The following is an 18,426-nucleotide window of genomic DNA, read 5'->3' on the forward strand; positions in this document are numbered from 1 at the left end:
AAACTCACACGTTCAGACATACACACGCACGTGCACACTTAAACGCATATTCATACATATACACGCTGAGTCACTTTTAGCCAGAAATCCCAGTCACAACTGTGGCGGTACCACATGGTGAAACTCACTCGGTCTGCCACACACTCTGTTTACCCACAACCACCAGCAGCTCTGCAGGACCTTGCCAGCACTCTCTCATTTCCCTCATTTTAGGCTTGTGACAAGAACATCAGATTCGAGCAACAGCGATGATGTGTTTCTGATGTCATTGTGATGAGACATGAGATATGGAAGGAGAATCTCTGTTGTCTCCTTCTTGTTGTGTCACACGTTTCATATTGCAGACGGTTTAGTGAAGGAGCAGGCACTTCTGGGTCATGAGAAACACCTCCCCCCCCCCCCACGGCACATGCAGCACGAGTGGATGTAGCAAGCGCTCGTGGAGAGTGAACACTCTCAGGGAAGATGAGCTGCCAACGAGCAGTTGGGCTGGGGCAGTTGGGCCGCCCTTCGTCCTTCGGGCCGAGAGAGCTGCACGCATGGCCACATAAGCACACAAAGACGAGGTCAAGCGCCGCTGGGCTCCCGGGCTGGCCCGAGGTCTCACCAAGACAGGTGCACAGACGCACGCGTCCGCCTGCCTGGTGGATTTGAATAATTGCATTTAGCAGAGTGAATAGGGTGGGAGGTGGTCTTCCCGGGGCCCCCCGCTCTGAGTGACAGTCCAGCAGACTCTCCATTGTGCAGGAAGCCCCGCCCGGACCCTTTCCCTCGGGGGGGGGGGCAGACTTGGGGTCATGCAGCCCCGCCGTCACTGCAGCAGATGGGGGTTAGACCCCTGGCTCGTCCCCAGACCTCCAGACGACAGCAGCGCGAGTGGGCGTCTGCTCCCTCCCCCCTCCAAGCGTGCACAAAAGCTGCCCAGCCACGCCACAAAGGGGCGACCCGGGTGTACGCTGCCCACGCCACTGCTGCCTTTAACGCGGGGACCACCATGTAAACACAACATACACCCGTTTTCAAAGCAGGTCCCATCAGAGGACGCATGAATACTAAACACACACAGCTGCCGTTGGGGTCACGACGCCTCCTCTTGTACACGGTGCTGCTGAAACTCACCGCCGATAAAGCATGAATCCTGGGCTGAACAATGCAGAAGAGAGGTGCGTGAATAGCGTCTCTGAGCACTGCGGTTGTTTATGGTAGTTCTTTCTAGATGTGCCACATGTAGCTGGAAGCACCAGAAGCCTTGAACCACCGTCCTCACATGTGTGTGCCCCAGAGTATGCACCTTGATTGTGAGAAGCTTATCTGAGCCACTCCCGGGAATACCTGGTGTGCTTGTCCTGGGAATACACACCTATCCTGCTCTTTTGGAAATACCTACTTGGTTCAACCTCCCCAGCCTGATCACTGGAACTGCCCCTGTCAAATAAAGTACTTCCTTGTCATAGGAACTACTTCCTTATTTTGCCTGTTTTTCACAGGGTCTTCTACTGTGCAGTGCTGAGCCTACGTTTCCATAGCATTTTATTTTCCATGAACTGTTTTTTTTTTTTTAGTGAGGGTTGCTATGTTTGAGAGCTGTTTTTTGGCAGGAGAGGTTGGGGGAGGTTCCTATGTTTGGGAGCTTGTTTCCTTTCTGACGGTTTTCCGTGTTTTGACTGCAATTGTTTTTTGGTTTTTTTTGTCATTTGTTTTGTGGATTGCACACCGGGAACGTGCTACATCTGGTGTTTAATTTTACAGAGTCTACAATTATTTTTGTCACTGTAATTAAAATATATTTCTGTGTGTGTAGCATTTTATATTGTGTTTTAATTCCTATAGTATTATGGCTATAGTATTCCTCTCTGGAGGAACATTCCTCCTCTCTCATCCTCTCCTCTCCTCTCTGGAGGAACATTCCTCCTCTCTCCTCCTCTCCTCACCTCTCTGGAGGAACATTCCTCCTCTCTTGTCCTCTCCTCTCCTGTCTGGAGGAACATTCCTCCTCTCTCCTCCTCTCCTCTCCTCTCTGGAGAAACATTCACTTGCTCCAGGCTGCCCTACACACTTAGCTGTTGTGTAAGGAAGCCCAGCTCTGAAGTTACTGTATATGACACACACGGCTGGTTGAGATGATATTATTGTGCATTGCTATGCCTGTTTGTGAGTTTGTGCGTGCATGCGTGAGCGCGCGCGCGTGTGTGTGTGTGTGTGTGTGTGTGTGTGTAACTGCAGCTGTCTGGCTGATATTAGTTTGAGTTTATTTTATTTTTCTCTCCCTGTCCTGCTTTGTCAAGCCTCCTTTCAGACTGCGAGGGCTCTGATTCTCAGTGGCTCTTCTGGCCCTCGCTGCCTGTAACTTCTCGCTCCAGTGCACTTCTCTGGGCCATGATCATTACAACAGCTGGAGCCATTCACAATCACCAGGACAGAGGCTGCTGTGTATGTGTGTGTGTGTGTGTGTGTGTGTGTGTGTGTGTGTGTGTGTGTGTGAGACAGAGTGTCATTAAAGGGTAAATTGGACATTAAAGTAGTTCTCTGCCACTTCCTCCAATGGAAATGAGGTCAGTTGAGTCTAATTGCAATTACACCCCCTGCCAATCTGTCACTCAAACTTAATTAATGAACGTGTCTAATAGAGGAGAGATGGTAAGGGTGCTGTTATTGGTTCATGTCTGTAGTAAATGTTACATCCATTCAACTCACAATCGGTCTTTTTGCTTGTTAGGAATGTCTGATAAACTGGCTGTAAGATGCACCAGGAATAAATCTTAAAAATTCAGGCACCTCATTCATGTATGCCTTGCATGACTGGTTAGATGGGTATGTGATAATAACTACAGAGTTCGTAATATTTCAGAGTAAAATCAGTTCAGCTGCTCTTCCCTCCCTGATTCCCACATGGTCAACATTAGTGGTGCTAATGTGTGTGTGTGCGTGCATGCATGTGTGTGTGTGTGTGTGTGTGTGTGTGTGTGTGTGTTAGTCTACGACAGGCGTGTCATTCAGTTCAGCCTGTGTAAAGTGTGTCAAGTGTGTATTAAGAGACCTCTTCACTTACAGAGCCTCTGAACATATGAACGAGCAAACTAACTAACGAACGAACAAACGAACGAGCAAATCTAAATACCCTGCCTTGAACGAACTAACAAATGAGCGAACGAACGAACGAACGAATCTAAATACCCTGCCTTGAGAAAGGACAAGTGGGAGAACATAAAACAGAGTTAACAGAGGATGTGTGGAGCCGGAGGTGAGGTGATGTGGGACTGGCTTCCCCTCCCCGAAGATCGCTCCTCAGACAAAGAGAAGTGACGCCACTCTCCAGAGACACCATCGATCTCCTGCCCGCTGCTCATCGATCCGGCCGGTCTAGGAGGAGGGATGTTTGGTCCTTAATGGATTACACCGACAAGCCTTGTTTGATGTCGGAACGAAGGCTGCTCCGAGTCCTGATGGATTTGTCAACCTGTGTACGGTGGAACCACAGCTTTAGAGAGCATGTCACAAATGAATCCCAAAATCAAGCCGTCTTATTGGAGAGGTTCTATTTCTGTGATTCCTTCGGTACCGTTCATTTGTTATGGCACTAATGGAAGTCCATGTATGAGTCAATTCAAGAGGTATGCCACAGGACTGAATTCATTCATAGTGTAGATGGAATATCTCCTTACTCAGATCATTGCGTAGGCAAAGCCCTTTATGGAAGGAATAGACGCAATTCCAGTTCTGAACTTCCCCTGACAGGACGTCATTAATTAGCAGTGATTCAAGAGCTAGAAGTGTTTCCGTTTATCTTTCAGAATTGCACCAGTCCTACCTCACACGCTTAAGTATTCATAGCATGTGCGCACTTTCTCAAGACATAATTACTCTGCTTTGAAAATCAGAATGACACAAACTACCCCCACTCTCTCAAATAACCTCTCAAGGCTGCTCTCACCAGATGGCACTGGACAGACAGCATTTATTAGAGGACAAAACGTTTTTAGCCCCCAGTATTCTAAAGAAGATGTCTTTAGATTATCCGGTGGTGTGTGTGCTCAGTAGCAGATGTGTCTATATCTGTAAGACCGTGCCTACACAAAGGCACCACGTCACACTGACAGGCGTTCCTGAGGTTTTTGAGTCCCTTCAAAAAACTCTGAAGAAACTGCCGGTGTTCAAAATGCTTGGAAGATCTCTGATCTTCACACATGTACGTGAACCTTCACAGTCGTGGTTGTGTAAAGAGAATCACATCATGAGGACAGTAATTGAGAACTACAGTGGGAGGATGGTGGTTCCTTCGAGCTAAAACCAGCCATCCTCAATTACGTATGTGGGGTTTCAGTCATGGCTGTGCCTCCTCCTGCCTGAACTGTGAAGTGACTGAATAAAACATCCTCCACCGAGCTACCCAAGTCCTCGGAGTGTTTGATGTATCTCTCTGCTGAAGCCATCTTTTACAGTCTCAGATGGCACGGGCCTCGCCTCACACGCCTACATTAAACCCCCTTAAAACTGCCACCCTGCTTTAGAGAATAGCGCTGATCATTTTAGTCCACAGAGAAGAGGCAGGCACTCACTGTGTACCTCAAAATGTTTAGGTCCTGACGTAAATATGCATGTGTGTGTGTGTGTGTGTGTGTGTGTGTGTGTGTGTGAGTGTGTGCAAGTGTGTGTGTCTGTGTGTGTGCATGTGTTTGAGTGTGTGTGTATGTTTGCGTATATGTGTGTGTGTGTACCTGTGCTTTGCAAATTCTCCATTTTCAACAACCAGAAAAATGGCCACCATCAAAACAGGAATCTCAGTGCTGACTGAAACCTCACTGATAACGTTTACAGGTCATTCTGTCTGTGGAGGGACATTTAAGTGATCGTTCTCCTTTTGTCTCATAGCACTGTGCCAGGAAGCCACACGGTTGTGGAGGTTTATTCCTGGTACAGCCAGGTCATCACTACTGTGCTTTAATCCCTTAATTAAATGGACTTAAGGGAGGGCAGTGTGTTCAGCTCTTCTGCTTCTAGTGTACCTCTGCCACAATTCTGTCTGACTCTACTCTGTCTGCCTCTACTGTGTCTCTGCCTCCACTCTGTCTGCCTCTACTGTGTCTGTCTCCACCTCCACTCTGTCTGCCTTTACTGTGTCTGTCTCCACCTCCACTCTGTCTGCCTCTACTGTGTCTCTGCCTCCACTCTGCCTGTCTCCACTGTCTCTGCCTTCACTCTGTCTGCTTCTACTGTGTCTTTGCCTGCACTCTGTCTGCCTCTATTGTGTATCTCCACTATCTCTACCTCTACTGTGTCTGCCTCTACTGTGTCTCTGCCTCCACTCTGTCTGCCTGTACTGTGTCTGTCTCCACTGTCTCTGCCTCCACTCTGTCTGCCTCTACTGTGTCTGTCTCCACTGTGTCTCTACCTCCACTGTATCTGTCTCCACTGTGTGTCTACCTGTACTGTGGACTCTGTGTACAAGTACTGGCCCCTTGGGTTGTGTGGTGACCAAAATCCTGGGCTCCTCACACTACATGCTGTGTTGGTGTGCATGTCTGTGTGTGCTGACTCTCACTCTCCAACCACTGCATGCGTGTGTCTTATGGCTGTCAACATTGCAACTTTGCTACTGCTGTCCTTAAACTGGCAAATGGATCCTTGATCCACTCACTTCCTAATGCTGCACACTAAAGACAAAACATGACGTGGTTCACTGCTAGTCACATCCACAGATGGTAAAGGTCATGGGTCACTTGAATGGGACTGCGTTTAGTCATGTAGGCTAGGCTTCACCCCTGACAGTGTTGAGGTCCCTTCTCAGATTAGAGGCCTATTTCACTCTGGCTCCTGGATAAAAATAAAATTCAGTCTATATAAATTGTTTAGCAATAAATAAAAAATAAATTAATAACTCACTACTTAATTTAAAATGCTAGATGTCTGCCATCACAGGCAATTTCACAGCGATGATCACGGCAATTTCTCCGAGGCTCTCTGTAAAAGTGCAGAGTTTGCTGCTGGGTTGGTGAGCAAAAAGAAGACCGGATATGACGATGGTTATGATACTCAGAAATACCACTGTGGAAAGGGGTTTAAAGTGCACAACCTAGGTTTACAAGTTTATTTGATGTATTCCTTTGCCAACAGACATATGATATAGCAATAATATCATTATTACATTACATGACAATATCATATTAAATGACATTACATTGCAAAATACTCTAACATAAACAAATCCAAATTCGGATGGTACATTGAAAACTATGTGTTGTGGAGCGTTACCAGCATTTTTTTTTTTATTGGCTATCAACAGTTTAAGAATATCTGATACATGATGTTGTTAACAGCTATTCCAAATATATCTGTTGTTTGACATGTTTGTAAATCATCATATCGGGAATTTAGATCAAAGTGAGACATAGATTCTGTACCCTTTCTGTGTAAACACACACACAGACACACTCACACAGACACACACACACACACACAGACACACACACACACACACACACACACACACACACACTTAGGTACTTTATGAGCTGCTACATGAAGACTGGTATTTGCAGAGGTGTCAGCTGTGTGTTTAAAAGTCCCCTGCGGTGTATTATTTCACTCTGGTATTGTGGAGGATCTCTGACTGAGCGTGCGCCATCTCACGCCTGGGTGCTATAAAGTCAGCAGAGACACCATTTAGGAAAACACTCTCACCCACCCGTGGTGGCAGATCTCACGGCCTGACACTTACCCCCTGCCACCTCCAGCTGTGCACGCCCACCAGGGGACGCTGCCTTGCCCCTTTGAAAGACCAGGCCGCCTAGCTGACCGACGGAGAGGGGAGAGCAGCGGCATAGCAACAGTGGAGCAACACCTGGGTGGGGGTGGAGCCACGGCATTCCGGCATAGCGGTGCTCCTTCTCCCCAAACAACCTCCCCCCGGGTCTGGAACTTGCTCCACTCTGCAGAACGCCTGGTATGGACATTACTCCAACAGAGGAGATAGGGTTAGCAGTAGGGCATGAGAAAGAGAGAGAGGGAGGAGGCAGAGAGGAAGAGAGAGGGAGAGAGGGAGAGGCAGCTGAGGTCGTAATATGTGACTGGAAACTCAATAAGGACCTCTCTTTTTCTCTCTCACTCTGCCTCGCTGTCTTTCTCAACCTCTCTCTCTCTCTCTCTCTGTCAGAAGCTGCATCCAGCGATTACTTGCTGGCAGGCATTTGGGGTCATGCTGGCAGACGAACAGAGACAAACCGACAGTAAGCTCCACTCCTGTTCCGGTGGGCAAAGTCTCCCCTGATAAGAGAAGGGCTTGGGTCAGCGCATCAATCGCATGGCACCCAGACGTGCTTCATCTGTCAGCGTAATGCCTGAGCCAGTGCAGTTTCCAGGTTTCTTTTCCTGGTCACACCCTGGCACGGCAGTCAGATGCCGAGAGACAGTGGACGTGAGTAAGTCATGATTTACTTCTACACATTCTGCGTCCTCAGTACGGCATATACATATGACAGATATCTGTATCCTAAGAGTCGTGGAGCGCTCATGGAGTGTCGTTCCAGCTCTGTGGGAGTTCTGCGGCCTGCCAAGATCCCAGGCTGCCTTCAGAACTCTGAACCTTTTTCTTACTTCAAAGTTTTTCTCCTGGCTTTTTTTTTTTTTTTTTTTACATTTTTGTGGTTTTCCCTTGAGCTGCTCAGAGGTATGCAAACCTCTGCCTGACAGATATCCTCACTTTATTGTCTCACTTCACAAGGCTGAGATTAACCAAGGCCTAGATCTGGAGGGCCCATCACCGCCCTCCCACATACACACACGCGCACACGCTCACAAACATGTTGCAGCAAACCGCAGTTCGCTCATCTCGACCACTGTGGTTAAAGGAGAAAACAATTCTACATATATTTTGTTTGTGCAGACTTGTGAAAACAAAAATAAGCAGTTTTTTGAGAACCGAGACAATAAGACCCGTTTGAGACAGGTGGGGACGTAGCCAGCAGTGTGGGCCAAAACGTAGCAGTCAAAACATGTCTGAGTAAGACAGCATGAACAGAGAGATAACGTTGTGAATTCCAGCCATATCTGTCAACCATAAAAACTTCCCTCATACACAATTCCGCACCATTGACAACAGTTCAAAAGCTCACAGTTATAGATCCATAAAACTACTTCAGCGTGTGAACTTATTTAAAAAGACTGGTTACACAATTTTCCAAAGGTTTTCATGTGTTTACTAGAAGAGCAATCAGAGTAAAAGTATACAAGTACACAAGTATACATACTGACTTTAATTTTGTTGTGACAATTCAAAAGTATGTTTTTACATTTTTTTTGCAAAAAGATTAGATCAACTCAGCAGCTTGACTTACATAAATGTGTAGTCAGTGTGAGCCATGAATCAAAGAATAGTTGCTAAATTATTGAACTGCAAGGCACAAAGACCACGGATGCTTTGACTTTTAGTACTCAGTTCAGTTGAAGATAAAGCTCCTTCATAATTTCACTTGAGCAGAAGTTTGGATTGCTTTCACTTCCACTCCACCAGTTGTTGATCAGCAGTTTAACCGAAGTAAAGAACTTTGGTGGTTTCCCCATTGCAACAGAGTGAAACTTCTACGAAATGTCCTTTGGCATCCCCTCGTAGAGGGTTGGTGTTTTGCAGACTCTGCAGACACACGCCAATGGAGACAAGCGTCGGGTAGAGGTGCAGGCCATCCTCTATCCTCCGCCGCTGTGCTACGGGCTGCTGTCTGCAGGGCGCCCTGTCTATCTGCGCATTCATCTGCTGTTGAAGGTCAGCTGCAGGACGGCTGTCACTGGAGGGCTGGAGACACACATTCCTCCCTGTCTTCTATTCTATGCTCTTATGTTTTTCCCCTCTCTCGGCAACACCACAGGACACACCCCTCGGGAGTAGAACGCCGGTTAGAAAGGGCCTCTTAGTGCCCGACTGAGCAATGGTCTGTAAGACATTAAGTGGCTAACATCATTAATGAGATGCAGTTACCTTCTGTACATTGAACATTTAGAGGAACCACACATGGACCTTAAAATTCACATAGAGAGAGAGCGAGAGAGATATATATAGAGAGAGTTAGAGAGAGAGAGAGAGAGAGAGAGAGAGAGAGAGAGAAACAGAGAGAGAGTAGAAAATGAAAGTATGAATCTGACCTTCCACACACTGGTAGGCAGGAGGAGTTAAATATGCAGGAAATATTGATCAAAGTAGCTTCTGCGTGCGCAACTCCACTATCTGTTGCTGTTGGGGAAAATATCTGAAACCACAACACAGTCTTTATTTGGCATCTGTCAGCACACTTGCAGGAGTGACAGTTTGAAGGGGAGAATATTACAACACAAGGATGACTGGCAGCCTCCCACGGTAACGGCGGAAGGACTTGGAGGACTAACCGTGCGCCACCTGTGAGGGGGAAAAATCAACAAACCAGTAAATTCCCCAAGAACTGATTCACGTCCCTGTCTGAAAAGGAAGAGTGTGTTGTCATGGTTACTGAGTGCGGGGTGCAAGGCATCCTGGGGCAGCCCCGGCAGCCATGTTATATTCCACAGAAATACATTCCACAGTAAATAAGTTTTACAGCAGTAAGTAATGTTAAGAATTAATTACAGGCAATGTCATTTAAAAGATCACGGAATAGTCCTGCTTTCTTTCTTTCAAAATCTATAACTTTCCACACAAACAAGCACCCACAAACCCAGCAGTAAATGAGGGGTTACCTCTGACACCACCCATGAGGTATGAGACCTCTGCCCACACAATCTCTCTCTCCCCACTTCACGTCTGACTCCTGGGTGGAGTGAGTGATGTCTGGAGAGTGCCAGACTGTCACGCAGAGCACGGTGACTGCGTCGTGTCTCCAGAAGTGAACCTCCTACTCTTGTGAAAGTCTTGTCTGAAAAAACCCGTGGAATGAACCGAACAAAGAACTCCCACATCTTCTAGGGAATGGTAGCATATGTTCGAAAAGCTGTAGCCAACGGCTTTTGCGAGGCTAGTTGTGTGGAGTGTAGGTGGGTTTTATGAACAACAGATGCGCCATTGAATATTTTCACACTGCGATGACGTTGTCAGGAAACTTCTGATCAGTAAATCATGGAGACACCTTGCTTTTTTAGTCAAGTCGCAATTTCCTAAATATTAGTAAACAGTACTTCTGTGATCACTGAGGCAGTGGTTTAAAATGGAAAAGTAATGTGCTATCAGGACAATGTATCCAGTACACAGGCTCCAAGTAAAGTGTTATAAAAAGGTCAGTTCTACTGATACATGAAATCCTATGAACGGGCTGGCAAATGGGATTTTCTGTATCAAAGGAGGTTTCAAGCAATTCCAGCTTTCTTTCATGAATCATGGGCACGAGAACAAAGTTTCTTTTAGCTTGCACGACATATCTAACCAATTCTGTGCTTGAGAGCCATCATGACTGTGCTTCATATGTTTCGGCACGCAGGAGACCCATTAATCAGTCAGATGGCAGGAACAGACTCGGCCCGGCTGCTTCTGTTCCGGAGTCACTCCTCTGGGATCCAAAGTGCTGGAATGCTCAAAATGGAATGGTCTTGGAATTCCCCCGCATCTGAAGCTCTGGAATGCCTCACGATCATTGCTTATTACTCGATTTATGGTGGGAGAAAGCTGAAGGAAGCAGTTCCGTCCCTACTGAAGGCGTGGATTTGGTGTCTAGCCCAAGTGTGTCCTGGTTCCACTCCACATGGTGCAGAAGTCAGGCGACATCTTAAATATAATCAGTAATGCACAGTTTGGGTACGAGGCCAGCCTGGTATGCAGGAAGATGGAGTGTTTATTCATGGTCTGGAATATCTCACCACACTGCAGCACCTGGTTGGAAGGCGGTATCTGTTTTCTGTCTGTGGAGAGGAAAAATATGGACAATTAGCAAGCATGATTGGTGCTTTTACATCAGTAACCAAATGCAGTAATTTCACAGAAATATATACACACACACGCACACACACACACACACATATATATATATATATATATATATAAATTCCTAAGACCCTTGGAGACACACATGCCAGTCACACTAAATGTAACAAAACTAAGGTCAAGCCTCAATTTTGAAATGATATGGAGCGTCTCGACCAAGGATCGGATGCTCCCAGACCAGGGTGGGTGCACTCCCGGAGAACCAAGACCCACTTGGCCTGTTATTTAACGTCTGTGCTGAGACTGGGAGTGCTGGGCTGCTGAGTGTTCCTGCTACAGTCATGGTCCTTCTACAGGAGTCTCAGAGCCATTATGCTAATCTGATGTACCCCGACATCACAGTGCATCAATTCCTGACCATGACAGTGGTAGAAAGTCCTTACTATTTCCCCACTCTGCTTATGGCTGAATCTCTCTATTCATAGCAACTAACAAATGGCCCCTGGCCTCCAAACAGAGACCTTTTATGAACAAACATGGAGGGTCTTTATTATTTGGATGTAAAGTCTGCCTTTAGGGGTAAATAAACCGTTTGTGTAACATGCTTCCCAGGGGCTGTGCAGGCAGTCCCCACAAAGCCTTGCTTATCTGGGCCTTCCCCAGGCCAGACCCACTGACTGGAGGAAGTTGTGGCCCACCCCACAATCCCTGCTTTTGTGTGCAGAAACCACAGGATGGACCTGTGGCCCAGACTCTGTTCAGGCCAGAGAAAGCGATCCCAGGGACGCAGATGCTAATAATTCCAAGCAGAGGCGTTAACTCGAGGCCACGCTGCCACAGTCATCCCCCAACCTCCCTTAAGTGAGAGGCGGAGAGCTAATGCTTCCGCCACAGGAAAGTAACAAACCCCCCCCCCCCCCCCCGCAAGTTAAAGAAAACTCACATTATCCGATGACTACATTTATATATAAAACATAACTGCAACTTTTTACAAGTACAATAAGCAGCAAATAGATAAACACTAGAATGACACAGAAGCATAATGATTGATGGCTTATGACTAACTGTAGCTGTAGCTGGTGTGTGTGTGTGTGTGTGTGTGTGAGATTGCTGTGTGTGTTTTGCAGTGTTTGCTGGCTTCATTTTAATGTGTGTTGTAGTATCCAGTCTCCCTCTGCCGCAACGCCGTGGTTACTCAGCGATGACGGTCTCACATGGTGACCTGCTCCATGACAGCCAAGAGAATTCAGGAGTCTGAAAGAGAAAACACACTTGCCTCCCACTGCTTTCTTCCTAATGACGCTTTTACCAAAACACTGACTCACCCGCTTGCATTCGAGAGAGAATCCTGTAACGGGGCTACCAGCCAGCACGCAACCGAGAGGAGGTCCGAGTTACCCATGAGCTGTGTTAACGTTCTAACCCACTCCCGAGGTTTGATACCCAACACCAGAAAGCAACAGATGAAAATATGTTTTATTTATATTTTCAGAGCCCAGAGTTTCCTGGAATACTTTATATTAATGTACCAGCTGGAGACTCGCTACCCCTGCAAACCTAAAAGGAAAACAGGCCTGTGAGCAGCTTTATAAAGGCACAGATAAGGACTGCCTAAAAGCGTTCAGATTAACAGTGGAGGGGCAAAAAGACACGATTTGGAGGGAGACCTTCAATGCAACTCATCATAAATCTGTCAGCAGCTGAGGTGAGGTCACCCCCAGGCCAGACCTGTTGGGTGTTGCTCTGACACTGCCGTTTACATCGTGCGAGTGTTAGGGCAGCAGTCGCGTTAGCCCGCAGGGCCAAGATGCACAGCTGATTCTCTTAACTATAAAAGAGTGAGCACTGGCACAGTGCTTGACTCAGCGAGCAAACAATAAGACACGATAATAAACGCAGGGTTCGGATTGGGAGTTTAGTCTTGTTTTGCGACTAATGGAATGTCCTTCAATGCCCATTAATTAATTACAGTCCCTATCTTGGCCTGAGTTGTTGAAGCAAGACTGATAGTACACATGTGTGTAATAACAGGGGCATGGAAATGCCAAGTTGGCCATCATGTTGCTTAGTGATGAAGACTTAGTGATGAAGACTCAGTGATGAAGACTCAGTAGCGAAGACTTAGTGATGAAGACTTAGTGATGAAGACTCAGTGATGAAGACTCAGTAGCGAAGACTTAGTGATGAAGACTTAGTGATGAAGACTTAGTGATGAAGACTCAGTGATGAAGACTCAGTAGCGAAGACTTAGTGATGAAGACTTAGTGATGAAGACTCAGTAGCGAAGACTTAGTGATGAAGACTCAGTGATGAAGACTGGATGTGTTTGTACAGCCTTTTCCCTCAGTAAAAACTCTCATGTAGAGACAACAACAGTAACCTCTATATCCGGCACCATGATGTTCTTAGCCACAACCAGGAAGAGGCTCGTTACCCTTAATCAAGGAGAAGCTGGTTAAAATGAGTCAGTCGCTAAAAACGAACATTTACGCTGTGTGATTACCGGCCCTGCAGCTGTAGCTAACAGGCCTCCGTACACACTGTCACGCTTCATCTGTGCAGGATATGTTATTGTACACTGAAATCAGCCTCCAGGCTGGACCTGAGTGCTGTAGTGTGTGTAGGCTGTGTCAACCTTGTCATGAGTGACCTGGTTGTGAGCAAAGAGCAGATGTTAGCCAGTTATATATGTTTATACTATAAATGTGCTTGTAAATATGGTTTATGCAAACATAAGTTGATAGAAGTTGTTTATGCCTAGTCGTTCCATGGATCTTATGTATCAGGATCATATCCATATAAAAACTGTAAACACACCGAAGACGCAATAAAACATTTAAATCTGATCGCTCCGATTGGTTCAGGAAGTAAACAGAGGTCTTCAGGAAATGGTCTGAGTCAAGTTTCAACTGGAAGTTATACATCCATCTGGCCAAGCCTCTCTGACCACCAAAATCCCTCAAACAAAATCCAAAATCCAACCTCCTCTCAACCAAAATCCCTCCCAAAGCATCACAGTACTGTGAACATACATGCATTTCTATATACATTTACATTCACATTTACGGCATTTAGCAGACTCAGACATACACTCTTTAAAAGAAGAGCAAGAAAGAAAGAGTACTGAACCAGATTGCCTGGAACAGAAGAGACAGAGCAGAGAGGGTGAAAGAGTCATAGCACAACTGTGCAGAGATCAATGACCAGCTGCCCTCTGAGTGCACACAAGTGATTGAAAATGGACTAGTAGTAGTAGGTGCAGCTGCAGTGTAGCAGCAGCTAATGAACAGGCCACGCAGTGTGTAAACTTTGATTTTGCTTCCTGTGCCTGTCATTATAGCACACGCGGTGCTGGGACTAGGTCTCGATGAGAGCTTTACGGCCCTGTCTGCGACAGTAGTCTGATCAACAACAAGCTTGTTTTAATATTAACATTATCTCAAAGGCTGTTAACCATACTGTTGATAATCAAAGAACGTTTTATTGGAGACAGTAAAAATGGAACGTTGCTATCTGTAAACAGGTGTGCATGTCGCTGAGGCGTACCAGCATCTGACATCGTTCAGGTACACAGTACCAGCCTATGTGGCGACTCGGTAAACATGGACCCTGTATTAGGAGGGCCGTGACCTGCCTTTTAACTGGACTATAATCCATAATGTAACATAATCCTCCAGTTCAGTATGAAACCTGATTTTCTGAGTTAACTCCTATAATTTCGTTTCTCTTATACCAGGTTCACAATGTGGGATTTTGCTGTAGTAGATGAAATTGTGCATTGCATAACAAACATCTTTGGTCATGAGTTAAGATCGGTGGACATAGGACGCGCAGTGTGACAGAGGAAGGGTTGTGTGACGTGGGACGCACGGAGTGACGGAGGAAGGGTTGTGTAGGACGTGTAGTGTGTTGTACTCTCTGATGACTGACATATCGTTAGTGACATAGTGGATAACGATTGAGTTCTGGAAGTGTTCAAATTTAGCTCAAAATCGCAGCGTTTGACGAACCCCACCAGCTTCGTGTACAAGCCGCCAACGAGTTGATGTCATTGGGTGACGTGAAACTCATCAGACAATCACAAATACTGGCCATGAGCACGAAACATGCGAGTCGAAAGAGGGGTGGTCTCTCCAAATATAACGTTGCCACTTTTGTGCCGTGGGCCCGGTTTTGTTCTCTCAAGCCCTTCTTATCTTCTTTTAATCGCATGTACAGTCTGACCCTAAAAACACACGACATCACGTTGTCGGACATAGAATTTCTGCCACGATTTTACCGGCATAGTCTTGTACGGTCAGACACGTACCAGTCTTGTGGGACCGGCTGTAGGGTATTTCGTATGATGTTATCATTCCATCCACAGCCTACATTTTTTGTATTAGTGATATAGTTGCAGTTGTCTTTAGGATGTCTTTTAAGAGCTGTTACTTTTTAAGGGCATTTTTCACAATAAAACCACAGAAAAGAAGCTGCGTGGATTTACTGATGTAAGATTCCTCCTTCAGATACACAAACAGTGGTGATTTATGGTCTGAAGGGCTTTGCTCTGTTTGTGTTTTAGACGAGAGCTCTTAAACTCTTGCTAGCTGGCTGATCTCGAAGGGACATGCCTGGACTTGTTAAAGTTAACATTTGATGTTCTCAGCGTCTTGCTGATGATCTCAGCGAATTGGACTCCTGTTTTTATCTCCCTGGCCCAGGGTTAAGCCTAGTCTTGGACTATTACAATGCCAGTTGGGAAGCACCTTAGTTTTAGTCTAGATTTAGGCTTAGATTTAGGGCTGGTAACATGGCATATGATGGGGATATGATGAGGTGTATGCAGGAGGAAGCGTGTGTGTGTGTAATATTGCCAGCTGATTCCTTACATGTCATAGGGAAGATGGTAGTTTTAAATGTTACCAGATAGCACAGTCTCTCTGCATGCAGATTTCAACTTCAAGACTACTGTTTACCTTCTAGAGTATTTCTGCTTTTAGAGTACTGTTTACCTTCTAGACTACTGTTAACCTTCTAGAGTATTGTTTACCTCAGAGACCGTGGAATTCAAGATGCTGAAATGACATCTGGATTCATTTACTTTGTATTTTTGGTTCTTTGTTTTCTTTAGCTTAATTTATCCTACATTTATTAATTAATATATTGTGAATTATGATGCTGACATATGCACTCTGCCTATAGTCCACAGTTTTTAACTCCCTGTGAAACCTCTGTCAGGTTCAGCTCCAGAATACCTAGTAAACTCTGAGTATATGTATGAGTTTGTGTTATGTTCTCTGGTGTGGAGAGACAGATGCAGAACCCTAGAATTTATTTCCATGTATGGTGCGCGTCTGAAAACTTCACCCTCGGCCCCCTGATGTCAGTGGAAACAGATGGTTCTGTCTGATAGCGCCCACCGGCCACCACAGATCATCACTTTTCCACCTGCACAAGCAGGTGTGTCAGATCCAGATAATAATGTGCATAATCTCCGAGTTGACTCAGAGAGATCTGAAAGATCAGATCCAAACAAGTGGAGTGTGACTCATGATCACTGGCACACTGTCACAGGAAAGGATGACCCTACCCCATGATTTGAAGGGACGACGAGCCGTATTTGTTTGATCCAAAGGCCGGGATTTATGTTGGCCTGCAGAGGGAACGAAAAGGCTCGCCATGGCAACGAGCATGGAAATGAGTGCCTGGCCGGCTCTCGGTCCCTTGCTGAGCCTGCTGACCCAGGTAGCCCTTTGGGGAATGATTGACAGCCACTCTTCCTGAGAGGGACACTCAGCCCTGGAACAAGTCTTGCCAGTGAAGGGAGAGACTTCAACTCTGCACGCACCCTTACCGGAACGCCGTTAGGGTTGCGGTACGCATGACTCAGCTGAGACCTTTGCAGGTAAGGTTATGCATTGAGTGTTGCCTACGAGAACACGGGACCAGTAAAAGTTAAAAATACGTGTGCTTATCGGCAACCAGGGAAGAGTGTTTTGATTTTAAAACAATTCTCAGGGATCCTTTGTGATTCTGTTATTTCTACAAGTTCCCTTCAACAGTGTGATAAAATCACCACAAATTTATTTACGTACTTACAAGTACATGTGAATTCAGGGTGATTTTATCACACTGTTGCGCGCTAGCAGTGCCGTTGATTTAAACAATAACGTTGGCTGTATAGCGCTTCCTCTCCGCCAAAGTACAAGCAGACAGCCTGTGCGCTTTCTCCACTGTGTGGGTGTAAACAGGGGAAGACCACTGAACAAATGTCTTCATGTTACGCTAATGACCTGTGAGCGACGACACTAACTTCGTCATTTCTGAACCTGGTTGGATTTCCCCCTTTATTTGGTATATGCTATTTCAAAGGGAACATGCAGTTTTTTGGTAGTCACGATACTTACTGAGCCAGTAAACAGTGTGGTGTCATATCCGACATCTCCTTACAATGCCTGCAGTTGTGCAGTTGCGGTTGGCGCAAAAACAGTGCAAACTGTGTAAAATGGTATTTGGGAAATGAGTTTGTGTGCATTTAGCTTCTGTGCTGAATTTACTTAAGTTGAGAAACTGAGATGTATCTAAACATATTTCTCCCAAAACTCCTAATTTAGTCATTCTAGTTAGTGAAGTTACATAATTAGTAATTTTCTGATTTTAGTTATTTCTGTCTTGTAGGCATGTCTGTCATGGCTAACCAGCTGTTGCCTCTGTCTGAGGAGTCACTAGTCCAGTTTAACCTGGCCATGGAGCACGGTGCGTGCAGTCCACCGAGACGCCGGCTTGGTTCTGTCTCCACCCGCCACAGCTCGCTGGAGCAGACACACGAACCTCTCCGACCCATGGTTCTGCCCCACTGGGGCCCTGGAGGCGAGGCCGCCTCCTGCAGGCGTGCCTCTGTCTCCACAGGTAAGCGCCAGTCTCTGGGCGGAGCCTCGCAGGGAGGCAGGGTTAGTTTCTCCCACCTGCAGCTCTACCCACCCACCCCGGATGTCCACGTGGGGAACACCTACCGGATCAGGCCGGCGCCAGGAAACCGCTTCAGTGTTGGCAGGACCCTGCGGGTCATGCAGGCCACCCTGCCGAAGTGTCCTACAGCCCTGCAAACGACGGGCACCTCAGCCAGATGCTGGCAGACCTGGTGCGGGCCCAGCTGAAGGACACTGGCCCGCCCCGCTACAAGCTTGTCTGCCAGGTGGTGGTGAGCCAGCATGGGACCCAGAGCATGAGCTTGGCAAGCCGAGGCTTGTTAACTCCAGAAATGGACAATCATGCCACCGCTGTCTTTCAGAACCACTCACTTTTCTGTGTGGCAGTAGTGTATGGCATCTACTATGAATAAACTGGGTTCCTCTCTAATAAATCTTTAATCTTCAGTGAGACGTTTTGTGGAATGATTATATCACCATGGTGACAAAGACAGAGCAGCTAGTAATCTTTGGCCCCTCAGTGCCGATCCTTTTACAAATACTGAGGCTTTTGTTTCAACATTCAATTATATAACCAACTTACATTTTAATTAACTAGCTTGCCAATTACTGGCTTAATTTGAATTCAACAAATTATATACA

The 18,426-nt window shown here is 46.3% G+C and overlaps 1 long non-coding RNA gene and 1 other non-coding gene across 2 annotated transcripts; one reads left to right on the forward strand and one right to left on the reverse strand.

The window, feature by feature from the left end:
- Positions 1-8,180: 8,180 nt before the first annotated feature.
- Positions 8,181-12,688, reverse strand: LOC113578237 (uncharacterized). The gene is made up of 4 exons (XR_003410715.3): positions 12,199-12,688; positions 9,700-10,851; positions 9,133-9,382; positions 8,181-8,923 (listed from the first exon to the last, which is right to left on the reverse strand). It is a non-coding gene; the product is annotated as an uncharacterized LOC113578237 (long non-coding RNA).
- A 3,484-nt stretch (positions 12,689-16,172) lies between these two features.
- On the forward strand, positions 16,173-18,231 carry LOC113578238 (uncharacterized). The gene is made up of 2 exons (XR_014118865.1): positions 16,173-16,760; positions 17,534-18,231. It is a non-coding gene; the product is annotated as an uncharacterized LOC113578238 (transcript).
- The last annotated feature ends 195 nt before the right edge of the window (positions 18,232-18,426 follow it).

This window comes from Electrophorus electricus, chromosome 20, assembly GCF_041902795.1.
Source record: "Electrophorus electricus isolate QZ-2024a chromosome 20, ASM4190279v1, whole genome shotgun sequence".
Taxonomy (NCBI): domain Eukaryota; kingdom Metazoa; phylum Chordata; class Actinopteri; order Gymnotiformes; family Gymnotidae; genus Electrophorus; species Electrophorus electricus.